The sequence below is a fragment of the Myotis nattereri genome (assembly GCF_964212035.1).
Source record: "Myotis nattereri genome assembly, chromosome: 19".
Taxonomy (NCBI): Eukaryota; Metazoa; Chordata; class Mammalia; order Chiroptera; family Vespertilionidae; genus Myotis; species Myotis nattereri.
Window position 1 is genome coordinate 24,377,918 of NC_138095.1, and position 15,201 is coordinate 24,393,118.

At 36.6% G+C, this 15,201-nt stretch overlaps 1 protein-coding gene across 2 annotated transcripts in view; it reads right to left on the reverse strand.

Moving 5' to 3' along the window:
• TTC28 (tetratricopeptide repeat domain 28) overlaps window positions 1-15,201 on the reverse strand; it is a 379,945-nt gene that overhangs the window by 327,989 nt on the left and 36,755 nt on the right. The window lies entirely within an intron of this gene.

Consider the following 15,201-nt stretch of genomic DNA (forward strand, 5'->3'; position numbering starts at 1 on the left):
GGTGGTGATGAACTCCTTTAGCTTTTCCTTATCTGTGAAGCTCTTTATCTGACCTTCAATTCTGAATGATAGCTTTGCTGGATAAAGTAATCTTGGTTGTAGGTTCTTGGTGTTCATCACTTTGAATATTTCTTGCCACTCCCTTCTGGCCTGCAAAGTTTCTGTTGAGAAATCAGCTGACAGTCGTATGGGTATTCCCTTGTAGGTAACTGAGTTTCTTTCTCTTGCTGTTTTTAAGATTCTCTCTTTGTCTTTTGCTCTTGGCATTTTAATTATGATGTGTCTTGGTGTGGTCCTCTTTGGATTCCTTTTGTTTGGGGTTCTCCGCGCTTCTTGGACCTGTAAGTCCATTTCTTTCACCAGGTGAGGGAAGTTTTCTGTCATTATTTCTTCAAATAGGTTTTCAATATCTTGCTCTCTCTCATCTTCTGGCACCCCTATAATTCTGATGTTGGTACGCTTGAAGCTGTCCCAGAGGCTCCTTACACTATCCTCGCATTTTTGGATTCTTTTTTCATTTTGCTTTTCCGGTTGGGTGTTTTTTGCTTCCTCGCATTTCAAATCATTGACTTGATTCTTGCGCTCCTCTGTTCTGCTGCCGGGAGTCTGTATAATATTCTTTATTTCAGTCAGTGTATGCTTAATTTCTAGTTGGTTCCCCAATATAACATCGAGGGTCTCATTAGTTTTCTTGTAGCTCTCATTAAGTTTATCGGCGGCTTCTAAACAGTTCTTGAGAGACCTTAAAAGTGTGGTTCTGAACTCTAGATCTTCCATTGACAATTTTGTCCTGTTTCTTTGTCTCTGCATTTTGTTATGCTTCCTTGGTGCACCCCCTAGTGGCCTTTGTGTGCAGTCTTGTAGCTAATTCCAGGGAGGGTTTGCCCTCCAGGCCAAGTGGCTATGAGAATCAGCTGTGTCAGCAGTGAGAGAACTTCTGTCCTCTAGGGAGGTGCTAATCTGGCGTTTGCCTGAGGCTATCCGGCAAATGCCTCTGTGCAGGGCTTGGGCGGGGCTGGTCGCACAGGATCAACAGGGTGGGCCAGAGAGAGCAGTTATGGCCGCTCTCAGTCCTGTCCCCAGGGGCTCTGCCTCTCTGAGTCCCAGCAATGGCTGCAAAGCTCGGAGGGAAAGCTGCACTCGCTCTGACCAAAGCCAGGCAGTCCCGCTTCTCCCGTTTGAGTCTGGGTCCCTAAAGACTCGCCCGGATCTGGAGCTCAGAGTCTGCGACTCCCTCCCGATTGAAAACGCCAACCGCGCCCTCCGCCGCCAGCCCGCTCCGCGCGCGCACTCCGCACCTCAGAATTTGACTTCAGCACTGCGCCTCCTCTGAGTGTCCGTATGCGTTTCTCTTTCCTCCTAGTTGTAGGACTTCCACTCAGCCAGCGTTCCAGTGGTTCTGGGTGATGTCCCTCTGTCTTTTAGTTTCACTTTTGAAGTAGTTGTTCAAAGCAGCAAACTCCGGCGTTAACCTATGCCGCCATCTTGGTTCTCCCTCCAGTCGTAATTTTTTTTAAAAAATCAATCATCTCTATCTTTTTGTTCTCAATTGCCTAAGCAGAAATCGAGGGAAATAGCACATTTTTCTAAGTAAGTTAGTCTTCACTGTGGCTTTAGGTAACAAGTTTTTGGGGGGGTTTTCTTGCTCTCCCTGCAGATCCATTGCTCTGCTCTTCAGTCTTCATCCAGGGATGCCAGCTGCAAGAGCTTCTACTGCACGGAACAAGGAAAGTCACAGGCAGGTTGAAAAGAAAATGGCAAATTGTGTGCTGATTCCTTGACATTCCCATTCAGAGCAAGTCATATGATCATGCCTAACTTCAAGCGGGAAGGAAAGTCCAAGCCTACCATGTGCCCAGAATTAAGGAAAATAAGAAGAAGAATGTGGGTCAGAGCTAGGGGAGTGGCAGTGGAAATGAAGAGGAGAAGATGGAATTTGTTGTTAATCCTCACCCAAGGATATTTTTTCCATTGATTTTTACAGAGAGTGGATGGGAGGGAGAAGGGAGAGGGAGGAATAGAAGAGAGAAAGAAACATCAATGTGAGAGAGACACAGCAACTGGTTACCTCCCGAACACACCCAATAGGGGTGGGGACAGAACCTTGGGTGGATGGGCCGACACTCTAACCACTGACCCACACCAGCCAGGACAACAAAACAGATGGACCTAGAGGGCATTATGCCAAGTGAAACAAGTCAGACAGGAAAAGACAGATGATTTCACTTACATGTGGAATATAGAATAAACAAACAAGCAGAACAGCAACAGACTCGTTCATACATAAAACAGGTTGCCAGGCAGGAGGCAGGTAGGCGTTTGGGTGAAAAGGTTGGCGTTTGTTAGAAGAACAAATTGATAATTACAGAATAGTCACGGGTACGTAAAGAACAGCATAAGGAATATACTCAATATTATTATAATAACTATATATGGTATCCGATGGTACTAGATTTATCAGGGTGATATAAAGGTCTAATCACGGGCTTGAACACCTGAAACTAACAATGTTGTACATCAACTGTAATTTATAAAGAAAAAAATAATCTAAAAATTGATCATATAATACCATAAAAGTGCTGTCTTTTAGCAGCACTTTCCTCGGGGGGGAAGGGGCATTTTCTCATTTAAATTGAAGGTTTTATATTCTTTCATACTTCATCACATATGCCTCATGAATGGTAGGCACTAAATAATTTGTGGAATTTTGCTGCTAAAAAGCATGAGATTTGGACCCTGAACTCTAACTACGTCACCAGATATCTTTTTCATTCATTTTTGTGATTCAAATATACTTGCCTGATTTCAGTTTCTCAACCTAACAACATTCTTCCCTCACAACTACTGCCCATGCTGCTCCCTCCGCCTGGAACACTCCCCCAACCTTCTTCACTTTCTTCAGAATTCAGGTGAAATATTTCTCCAGGGATTTCCACACTACGTCAGGTCTTCCTATTGTATGCTCTCATTTTGCACTGTGCTCCGTCACATCATTAATCACAATTGTAATTAAATAATTAATCCTGTGATTGATTAGTTTAATATCTGGCTCTCCCTTAGGATGTAAGTGCCATGAGTTTTCACAACTTTATTTCCAGTGCTTTGTACAAGCAGACTCTAAATCAATATTTGTTTATAAATAAATGAGTTTCAACCCGAGCTTTACAACTTACTAGGTAAATTTTAAAAGGTCACGTAATATCATTAGGCTTCAGTTTCCATATCTATGAAACAATGAGAATAAAAAGGCTACCTTACTGAATTTTTTGACTTTATGGCAAACTCTAAATTTTAAAATGTTGTAAAAAATGTTAACTTATTATTAACCTCAGCAAGGATATTTCGCATATTATAGCTAATGTTGTCATTAGCTATATCTTAATAGTATTAGCAAAAGTCTTCCAAAATCTTATAGATTATCAAGATGCTAATAAATAATGGGACTATCTGACAAAAATTAATAAGTGGTCATTAGTTCCAGTCAGTAGCATCCTGTGACAGACTCGAAGCACTGATCTAACGATTGCCAGTTTCATAATAACTGTCCACCTCACATGAAAGCCTGGCAGGCCTACTGTAACTCATGCTTCAGAAAAAAGCAATTCCTATGAGGCAGCCTCATGAACAAATACACCAGTTAAAGTGTGGATCAATATTGGAAAGATGAGCTTCTCCAATTCACTCACAACTACACTTGAGTCAATAGACTCATGTAAATCAATAATTTGTTATATTTTCTACATTTACAGACTTTGATCTTTAATATAAACCTGGCAATAAACAAAATACATTTCTTTCCCAATGTTCTACAGTAGTCTGATCGTGAATATGGTAAAGGGAAAAAGGCCTTTCCCTCTCATCTGTGTAACAAATATAAAACAAATTGTTCATTAACCTCTTTTAGGTATCTCTTTCTGGTAACTGTCTTCATAAGAAGACAAAAAAATTTTATGTAAACAACTAAAAGTAAGAGTCACAAAGAGAATTATTAATCATATGTAATTTTATACCTTGGGCTATATAATTCTCCTAGGTATTCCTATAGTATTCAATACACATATGTGTGCATTTATGTGTATGTATGTATGTATACTTATCTCACATATACACATATATACATACACATATAGGATACTATACATACTCACGTATATACAGAGTGAGGCAAAAGGAAGTTTACAGTTGTTTGTACAGAAAATAATACAATAATAAATAATGATACAAGAATAATCTGTTTCACATACAACTGTAAACTTACTTTTGCCCCACCCTGTATGTAAACTCAACATTTGCTCTATTGTATGATAAGAATGTAGTGTTTATTATGTAGGGGTGCATTCTCCCAGAAAGTGAGCTCTTTGAAAACATGGCCAAAGTCTTTGAAATCTACATCCTCAGCACCTAGTACAGTGTTTCAACATAACAGGTACTCAGCAAATATTTGCTAAATGAAATTTACAGTTTCTCTCCATCATAATATTTTTCTGACACCTGACTCACACTTTGCAACAATCAATCTCTACGGTTATCCATTACCAGCTCTGAAGGAAAACATGCTCTTAATAAAAATACTTTCCTGATACAAAGTCTGTTATTTGCTTAAAGAAAATACAGTGTGTATGTGATAGGGGGAGAGGGAAAGGGTAGAGTCAGATAATAATAAAATAAGATTGTCTATGAGCTCATACTTTTTGAATTTTTGATATAGATTCATTATACTATTCCCTTCACTTTTGTCTATTTTTGAAAATTTCCATAATAAAACTTTTTAATTGGAAAAATTAAGTATCCATATAAATTTTGCAAACTGTGCTTTTTAGTTTTAATATTTCCACCTGGATATTTCTTCCTCAATATTCACACTCAGGCCAACAGAGTAAATAGTGGTTATTAACCAGCCCACACTTCAAATTTCTAATGCAAAGTCAGGAAGATATTAGTTCTTGCTTTTTACCTATAGTAGACATGCCCTGAATGAAAAGAGCCAATCTGCCTGGCTAGGGAGGCTCAATGGTTTGAGCGTCAACCTATGAACCAGGAGATCATGGTTTGATTCCCAGTCAAGGCACATGCCCAGGTTGCAGGCTCAATCCCCAGTGGGGGCATGAAGGAGGCAGCCAATCAATGATTCTCTCTCATCATTGATATTTCTATCTCTCGCTCCCTTTCTCTCTGAAATCAAAAATATTTTCTTTTAAAAGAGCCAATCTGAGAGTTAATGTGTCAAGGGATAGCTTCAGCCACCTCACTATTTAATCCTACCCACTGCTTCATTGGTTCAAATTTTAGGAGCTGAAATGCTGAAGGTATATTGACCATTTTCTAATCCAAAAGGCAATATTTCCTTTTTAAAATAAAAACTCATTTCTCATTAAAAATGAGATTCTAAAAACATTTTAATGACATGAGAAAATCTCGTGATATATTAAGTAAAAATAGTCAAGAAAGTGTTAATTTCAGAGGGTTTCCAAATTTCATATGCACTTATCTATATAATCTATATAATAAAAGCCTAAGCGACCATTATGGCAGAACAATCGGTCACTATGATGCACACTGACCACCAGGGGCAGACGCTCAATGCAGGAGCTGCCACCTGGTGGCCAGTGCGCTCCCACACGGGGAGGAGCCGCTCAGCCAGAAGCTGGGCTCACAGCTGGCGAGCGCAGAGGCAGTGGCGGGAGCCTCTCCAGCCTCCGCAGCAGCACTAAGGAGCAGCGAGCCGAGTAGTAAGGAGCCTGCCACTAAGGAGATGGGGCCTAAACCGGCAGTCGGACATCCCCCAAGAGGTCCCAGACTGTGAGAGGGCACAGGCCAGGCTGACGAAACCACCCAAATTTCGTGCACCGGGCCTCTGGTGTCTATATACACACATATTTATGTTCATGCATATATGCATGTGTACATATACAGAAAAAAATCTAGAAGGAAATGTATCAAAATGGTAACTGTACTCTGTCATAATAATATATTTAATTTTCTTATATTTATTATATGTTCTAATGTCCTATATAAGCAAATATTGCTTTTATTTTAGATAATTTTAAAATCATACTGTTTGTTATATAAGGTGGTCTTTGTATATAATACAAAACTGCTTATGATTACAAGCTTAAGAAAAATTACACTGGATTTTTACTAAGACACTGTGATTTGCTAATAAAAGTTTAAGAATAAAATAACTGAGTACTTCACATTTTTGTATTCTTCTATTCTATCTTATCTTATAGGCTATAAATTCCTAATAGGAATCAATTGCTTTATTTATTTCACATATCCATTACTGTACCATTAGAGCATAATGTCTTAAATAATAGTAATGAGAATAATTAAAACAAAACAACCATATCCTTTCTGATATATTAATGAGTGAAAAAATGATTAGCAGTACAAATCTCTCAGATAATGCTGCTCTACTGGGGAAAAAAGAACAATTCGGCAAGTTAGCTAAATCAATTAATCATTTCCATCTGCTGCAAATCATGCACACTGAAATACTCTCCCAGCTTTACTTTAATGGAGAAAATGGAACTTTCATTTGGTGTCCATATCATATCAATAGAAAGAACATGCTGAATAAGGCCTTCCGAATGGACTACTTTGAGAGCCAACAAAAGGCCGGAAGCTGGAGAATTAAGAAGAGAAAACCTTACAGGGAGTATTCGTACTTGGCAGCTACTGGTGATTTGATCAGGCCCAGGACAGAACATTCTTGTTTTACTTCTCTGTATTTTCATAAAAATGATTTTTCCATTCCAACACTTACATATGCCTGTGCACGGCAGTGAGAATAACATTCACTCTCAAATACATATGGTATGCATTCAATGACATCATTCACCATCACATGTGCCAAGTCGAACCTCTCCTATAGACCACCAAAACACAGTTTCACAGTCCCAGTGGGGCTAAGAGAGTAGTTCCAAAGCAACAGGTCGGTCCTTCAGAATGCAGAGGTTATTAATGTTTCATTCTATATATTCCATACCCTCCCTGTCCCCTAATAAATAAAAACCTTTGTAATCTTGTAATGTATTCAGTTTTTATTAACTCTTTCACTGTTGTGTTGCATAGCGATGTGAATACACACTTGATGGCTCTCATTGCTACGGTGCTCTGACAGGTGCTGTTTACTGTCTTTTCATGCAAGAGATTACATTTTTATTATGAAGATAGATTAAAATTACTATGTGAGTTGTAAATCATAACCCATGGAACTGATATTTTTAATTAATGACTATGAAATAAAAATCAAAGCAGGTTTTCTAGCAAAGAAAAGCTTTCAATAATATTCTGATTTTCTAATTTAAACACCCCACTTAAAAGATTTAAAAATGACACAGACACCAGGGGGGTGAGGGCATGATTGGGGGGTTGCAGGAGCAATGGGGCGATAAGGACACATATGTAATACCTTAATCAATAAAAAAAAAATTTAAAAAAAATTTTTAAAGTCTCTATGAGGTAAGTACTACTAGCCCATGAGATAGAAGGAAAAAGTAATGTTAACTATCTTATGCAAGTTCACACAGGTAGTACGTGATAAAATGTTGATTTGAACCCAGGTAGATGGCCTCTTAAATCATTACACTATTTGCAAAATTGTACTGTTATCTACTGCTTTCAAAATTAGTTTTCTTACATTATTGCAATAGTTAAAATAAAGCATGCAAATTTTTTTTTAAATATTTTAAAATGATAATATAATGTGTTCTAAGATATTTATGTTCAAGATAGTTAAAAACCTTGATAATCCTTTCAAAGATGTATTAAAAGTTCTTCTTAATTGTCTTATAAACAGTGAACAAAATTGGAGGGAAAAGCAACATTACTCACAAAAAATTATTTTTTCCCATTGGTCTATATATACAACCACACATGTAGGTACAGGAAAACTAAAAAATATTGGCGAGTCTGGCAAGAGTGGCTCAGTGGTTGAACATCGAATATATGATGTGAGGTCTAAAATATTATAAATTATAAAATATCAGGCATTACATAACAAACTTGCTACGTCCTTGTTATAAAAATGGAGAGTACCATATTTCCATTTACAAAAAAAAATCGGTGAATTCATGTGATTTCGAAAACATGATTTTATTATCCACATTTTAATGTAAATAGTGAACTAATATGGTAATACTATACATTTTCTAAGACATGAGCATGTCTGCTAGACATTGTGATAGTAAAGAATTACTTAAGCATTTCAAAACCAAAATCTATTTAGAAATGTATGGGCTCAGAAATAATAAATATCTTGCCCAGAAATGCACAGTTAGTAAATGGCAAAGCTAGGTTTTCAAACCAAGTGTTTCTGACTCTAAAGCTTTCCTATACAAGAAACTGACCAAATTTATGGGGACTTACAATAAAAGGACAAAGCTCAAATTATCTAAGGATCAGTTAGCAGAGAAGATTGGGACTAGAACTATAGTTTCTACAATATGAAAGTAAACAGAATAAAAGCAGAAATCTTCTAGCATTCTTTGACAGCCAAAAGCAAGGATAAATCTAATTAACTAAGTTCAAAGATATATACTAATTATTTGGTTAAGATATATGTAACTCGGGGAGGCTAGGGGACTGTCAAGGGCGGGGGGGAAAAAAAGGACACATATGTAATACCCTTTGTAATACTTTAAGCAATAAAAATAATAAATAAATAAATAAATAAATAAATAAAGTTAAAAAAAAAAGATATATGTAACTCAAACTACTCCACAATTCCAATGTCCAGTGGACTCCCTAATATAAACAATTTCTAAAATTCTATCATTCTATTTGTGTCCATTCTAATTGAAGATAACAATCCCCTAAAACCAAGAGATAAAATTATCTTCCCAAAAGGTAAAAACTGATGGGTCCTAAATATTAAGACAAGTGTAAATATGTCGCTAATGAGTTTCTTCTAACAAGCTTTTGCCCAGCCATAGACAAAGTAGAGCATCATTAAAGACATGGCATACCCCAATAAAATTAGCAATCTAAAGAAAAAAAATTCCACAAAAGATAGTCAAGTACCCACCCTCCTCTCCACCCCAAAAAGGAATAGAAGCAGAGAATTCTAGGCAGAGCCTAGTGGAGACAGTATCTTAGCCAGTGATCTTCCAGTTGGGTCCAGTGTACAAGGCAGCAGCAAGGCTATCTTTGTGGGAAGGAAATTCTTACAAGCTACAGAATATCTGAAACATCATAATTCAAGAATTTCCCTTCCCAATAGCAAGGTTAATCTAGAGTCCCACAATTCATCCTGAGAAAACTATACAAAGTCATTTAAATCTCTTAAATATACTTGTTAAATATTTATTAAAACAACATTATGACTACCCTAATTAAGACCATAGAAAGAAAATGCTTTCAACTCCTTCCTTTACCAACAATGCTTCAACACTTCATAATATGTTAAATGTGAACTCATTCAAAGTGACTATTAAATAATTTTTCTCTTTTCTGAAGTTTTCAGAAAATTTTTTTCAAACATTAAGCATCTATGATATATCTACTATAAATTATGCTCAGCAATTTTAAGCAGAAATCTTCAAATATTTGTATCATTGGCTTTTTCTGATTTCAGCATGGAAATATCAGATTCATAAAAATAAAGACTGCGTAAAGGGTTTTAGCTGCACAGGTTTCAGTGAACTGGGATGGCAACTGCTGTGTTTATATTAACAGATACCTGTTCTAAAGTCACAGATGACAGACTTAAGTTTTTAAGATTAAATAAGGATAAAACACATGCACACAAACAAACCAGACTTAAGATGAAGTATGGCAGAATTCATCTATCAATTAGGAAGGAAGTAAAAAGGTGCCTAAACATTCAGGAATGGTGTGCTTTACTCATTAGAGGGTTCTCGGCCCTCATTCAGGGCCTAAAAAATGAGAATGATGGAAAAATTGAAGACCATGCTATAAGCCATAGAAAAGAAGACTTATTCTTCTTGTCCTAACTGTGTTATATAACTGGCTGTGCATCTTGGGGAAGGCACTTAACTTCTCTGGATCTTAATTTCATTATAAAATAAAATTACTCCAGCTACCTTCCAAAGTCCTGAAATGGTATTCTTATTGTTTAAGACAATTTTAATGCCCTTGGTTACCTATTTTTCTAAGCAATGGCTGATCAAAAATAGTCAATTAGAGAGAGGAGAGGGAAGTATAAGCAGCAGCAAACCATTGATAATGATGTTGTTACATGGCAGCTAACAAAGGAGGAGGTGACTGAAATATTGTAACAATAAGACTCAGGAACCCTGCAGTAATCTGAGCCTATAAGGAATAGAAGAAAATAGCTCTTTAAGCATCTTATTTCTCTTCTGGCACCTTCAATTTTGCTTTGGTCATGTTACTAAAATAGAGGATGAAGAAAAACGTAAAAGAAAAGTAAAAGTTATCACTTTCAAGTGTTGATAGTTAAAGCAAAACAGAACAATTTGTGAGCTGATGTTATACTTAGGACAAATTAAAGAGAAATGTATCCTTCGAGTATATCTGTGTTATACAGTTATAATACTTTATAGTGCTCTATTAGGCAATAAGACAAATCAATTTACACAAAAAACAGTTTCTAGAGTTCCACATGCATGCGGGGGGGGGGGGGGGGGGTGAGGAGGGAGATACTGAATTTGGGGTCATATGATCTGGGTTTGAGAACTAATTCCACCCAAAAGCAGCAAGTGAAAGACAAAAGACAGTCACAGTCTTTTCAAGCTCAACTTTTATTTGAAAAATCGGAAGATAATGCTTATCCTCACAAAGTTAAAAGTGCCAAAGGAACTAAAATCTTAGAAAAAGCTCTGTACTTATATAAAAGCCTTTCACATACTAGTATCTCATGTATACATCTTATAAATTTCCATCTCCATGGTTTGGAGTAATTCATATCAACACTTTACTCTCTTACAGTGAATAATTGGAGGTCAACTGCATAGATATGAATAAACTATAAAAGTTAGTGTGTTTCTCTCATCAATACTCATCAATACTGCTCACTCATAAACAAAAGCAATGAGAATATCCAGTTAAATCAAACTATTAATTTCAGGTATTGATGGAGTAGTTGGTGGCAGATGAACTCTCCCATCAAACCTACCTGGTTTGGCTCTGTGGATAGAGCCTCAGTCATCGGACTGAAGGATCCCAGGTTCAATTCTGGTCAAGGGCACATTCCTGGGTAGCAGGCTCAGTCACCAGCAGGGCGCATGCAGGAGGCAGCCAATCAATGAATCTCTCTCATCACTGATGTTTCTCTCTCTCCTCTGAAGTCAGTAAAAGTATTTTTTTGAAAAAAAACTTCATCTTTAAAAAAATATATTCCCAAAAATCCAGATAATATTTTCTAACTGTTTAAAGTAATCAGAGCTGATAAAGCAACTAGAATTATAGAAGCCAAGATTCCAGAGATGAGAAATGAAAGAAGAAGTGAACAAATATTCTGCTGCCCCTCTTTCCCTGGGGGCATTGCTAATTCTGGGCAAAGGTCAAGAGGCTGAGCATCCATCCAGGCTTTCCTCCAGACAAAAGGTTGCTTCTGAAAAACATAGAAACAAGCAGAGTTTTTGCTTGTCTCCTAGGACTAGTAAAACAAAATTAGAAACTTGAGGGGCCAAGATCCAGAGAGAAGAGAAAGGTAGAGAACTAGCCTGACATGCTGCCAGCTTTCCCATTTGCCAAGTAGTGCAGTACTAAGAGGCTAAGCAGAAAGCCTTCAAAGAGCAGGAAAAGTCTCAGCAGTCTTAGAAAGCTGAGAGGAAAATCAGAGCTCAGAACCCATCAGTGCAAGGAGCCCTGGTGAACACTCAGAGCTCTCAGTTGAAAGTTCTAGAAGGGTAGCCTCAGCTCAATCTCTGATTGGATGAACATGGTCAAGCCCCACTCTATTTGCCTAGCAGAGGAAAGAGAGAACCTCTCCAGAAGAAAACAGTATCTGTAGACTCACCAATTTTATACACAATGTCTACCTTTCTATCAAAATGTATCAGATACACCAAGAAAGACAAGGCAGACAACCAAGAGAAAAAACAAATGAGAATCACAGGTGATTCAGAAAATAGATTTAGCAAATAAAAGCCATTGAGAAACACCACCCAGGGCCTGTAATACTTATTTATACTTAATGTATCTTTTAAATGATCTACAAATAAAATTTGCTGTTATAAATTTTTTTAATCCAAAGCTTTATTTTTATTAGTTATTCTCTAGTACAAATCTTTCAGGCAGAAACACATTCACATCTTTTTAAATGATTAAAAATAGGATCACCTTGGGGAAGGGAAAGTACTTAAACTTAAAACAATAGAACACATTTTTCTTTTATAAATAAAATGTTTAAATAGTTAGATTATCTAAATTCCATAAGGGTTAGGCAGGTGTGGCTCAGTAGTTGAGCACTGACCCAGAAAACAAGAGGTCACCGGTTCGATTCCCAGTCAGGGCACATACCCAGGTTGCAAGTTCGATCCACAGCAGAGGGCATGAAGGAGGCAGCTGAATAATTTATTCCCTCTCTTCATTGATGTTTCTCTCTCTCTCTCTCTCCCTCTCCCTTCCTCTCTGAAATCGATAAAAATATAAAATAAAATAAATTCCATAAAATTTTAAACAAAGAAGACATGAATATTATAAATGGAGTCTGTGCAGGTACCATGAATATAATGCAGAATTCATTCTTTTATTCTGAATATTATACTTGATCTTAGCAAAAGTCCAAGCAGCAATTGTATTCTGAATATTAATTAAAGCTTCATGGGAACATGAGAGTAAACCTGAAAACCAACAAAATACATATTTAAGAATTAACTAACCTGTTAATACCCCAAAAGTATTTTTATTTAATAACTTAATAATACATAGTACTTACAAATATTTATATGGTTTTTCAGACTAAAATAAATCAAATTTAGCAAATACCTACTAAGAATCTACTATGCTCCGTGTATATAAGAATTCATCACACAAAAATGAGATAGCATACTATTTTTGCATTTAAGAAACTGGAATTCTAATAGATAAGTCAAAACACTAATTAAAGAACATTTTCTTGACTTCTTATACTAACACTATGAACAAAGTTGTACTTATTCTTATATCTGTAAGTAAGGGACATGCACTGTGGAGTGGGACACATTTGCACTCAACTATTAGCTCTGTCATATGATCTTTGTAAAATAAGGAACTCTATGAACTTCGATGTCCTCAATCTGAAACACTACTAGAGATAATAACTACCTGGCATTTAGGCTGAAATAACATATCTCATTTGACACACGGTAAATGTTCAATATGTGTTAGCTATAATTATTTTAACAAGTATCTTTCACAGCTTTAAATTTTTCTTTCCATAATAAAAATGCAGGTTCCACTTCTAGTAATGGCAGAGTAGCTTACATAGACCTTCCCAAAATAAATGTTGTAAACAATGAACAAAGTATAAAAATTATTTAAAGGAAGCTAACAACCAAATCAGAAGATAGAAAGTAATCTGCCCTTGAAAGAAGAGAACTGCGACCGCCAAGAACTGTACGTACGCGGCTTTCTGTCTGAGAACACTCCGACTCCACACAGTGCAAGGCAGCTGGAACCCAAACAGAAAGCCACACTCTGACTGGCTCACTCTTACTGGCTAAGGATTTAGAGGATGAATTTGTCTGTTATTAATTTATTGCCTCTAAGCTCTAAATTCACCCTTCAATACCTGCTCTGCAACAATGCATGGAATTCTCCTTTACAGTCAACATGATATTGAGCTTTCTCAGTAGAGGGCACTAGAGGACCATTAGAGGAGGAAGAAGCTCCAATTTTTTTCTGGCTGCTGCACAGATCAGTGTCACTATGAGAACATCTGGTGGCACTACAGCCCAGGTTGGCGTGGTTCAGTGGTTGAGCATCGACCTATGAACCAAAAAGTCATGATTCCATTCCCGGTCAGGGCACATGCCCAGGTGGCTGCCAGTTAGGGGCGTGCAGGAGGCAACCGATCAATGATTCTCTCTCATCACTGATGTTTCTATCTCTCTCCTTCTTCCTTCTTCGCTGAAAATATTAAAAAATAAGGTTATACATAAACTTACTATGGACACACAGAGACTTGTACTTGATGTCCACAAAATCTTTATTCATGGTATTAAAAAAATAAAACTAGCACAAAGGTCCATTAGCAAGTGAATAATTAAATCATAGTATATCTAAAACACTACAATAGAATACTATTCAGCAATAGAAAGGAATGAATTATTGATATAAGATAGATGAATCTCAAAAACAATATGCTGAGTCAGGAAGCCAAACATAAGAGTCCCTGCTTTATGATTCTATACATATGAAATTCTAGAAAGTACAAATCTGATGTGTGGTGGTGATGAAGAGTTCAGAGGTTGTCTTGGGTGGGGACACAGGTATGGACTGACTAGGAAGGGGCACAGGGAACTTTCTGGAGTCATGAAAATTTTCTATATCTTGACAGCAGAGTCAAGATAAATAGATAAATCTGATTGTACAGATATTTATATATTTGTTAGATTCACTGAACTATACACTTAAAATGGAGAAATTTAATATATATAAATTATACTTCAATAAAATGATTTCTTAAGGCAGATCTATCTCTACCTCTATGTGGGGAGGAGGGTTGATTGCCAAATAAGTGTTCCCCACACAAATGCAGCCAAAGATTAATTTAATAACCAATCATCCTCCTTTACACCAGCTGAGCAAATGAAGATAAAATAATAAGACTCTACTCTTCATTCATTTCAACTAAGTGGTTCTACCATTAATAAATGATGCAAAACTACACTCGAGATTCTCATCTCTCTTATAAAGTATGCAAAACATTTGCTGCCTCTCAAACTAAGTGTCCTATTATCTTTCTACCCCAAGTCTATTAATCTAGTATTTTTGAGTCACAACTTGACACTGCAACCAAATCCAAGAAGCTATCATTTTTTATTTAACATCCATTGGCTGTAGTCATAAAAAATTTATTCACTGTAATACAGTTGCATTCTTCTACAGTCAGACTCTTATGATATAATGCAATGTTTTTAAGGACACTTTAATGCTGAAGCATGTTTCTTAAAACTATCATAAAACAATTCTAGAGATATGTAATTCTCACTAGCCAAAAAATTCAACTGTGCCAAAACAGAGTTTATGTTCTATATACCCACCTCTCTATTAAATCTTGTTCTTAGGAAA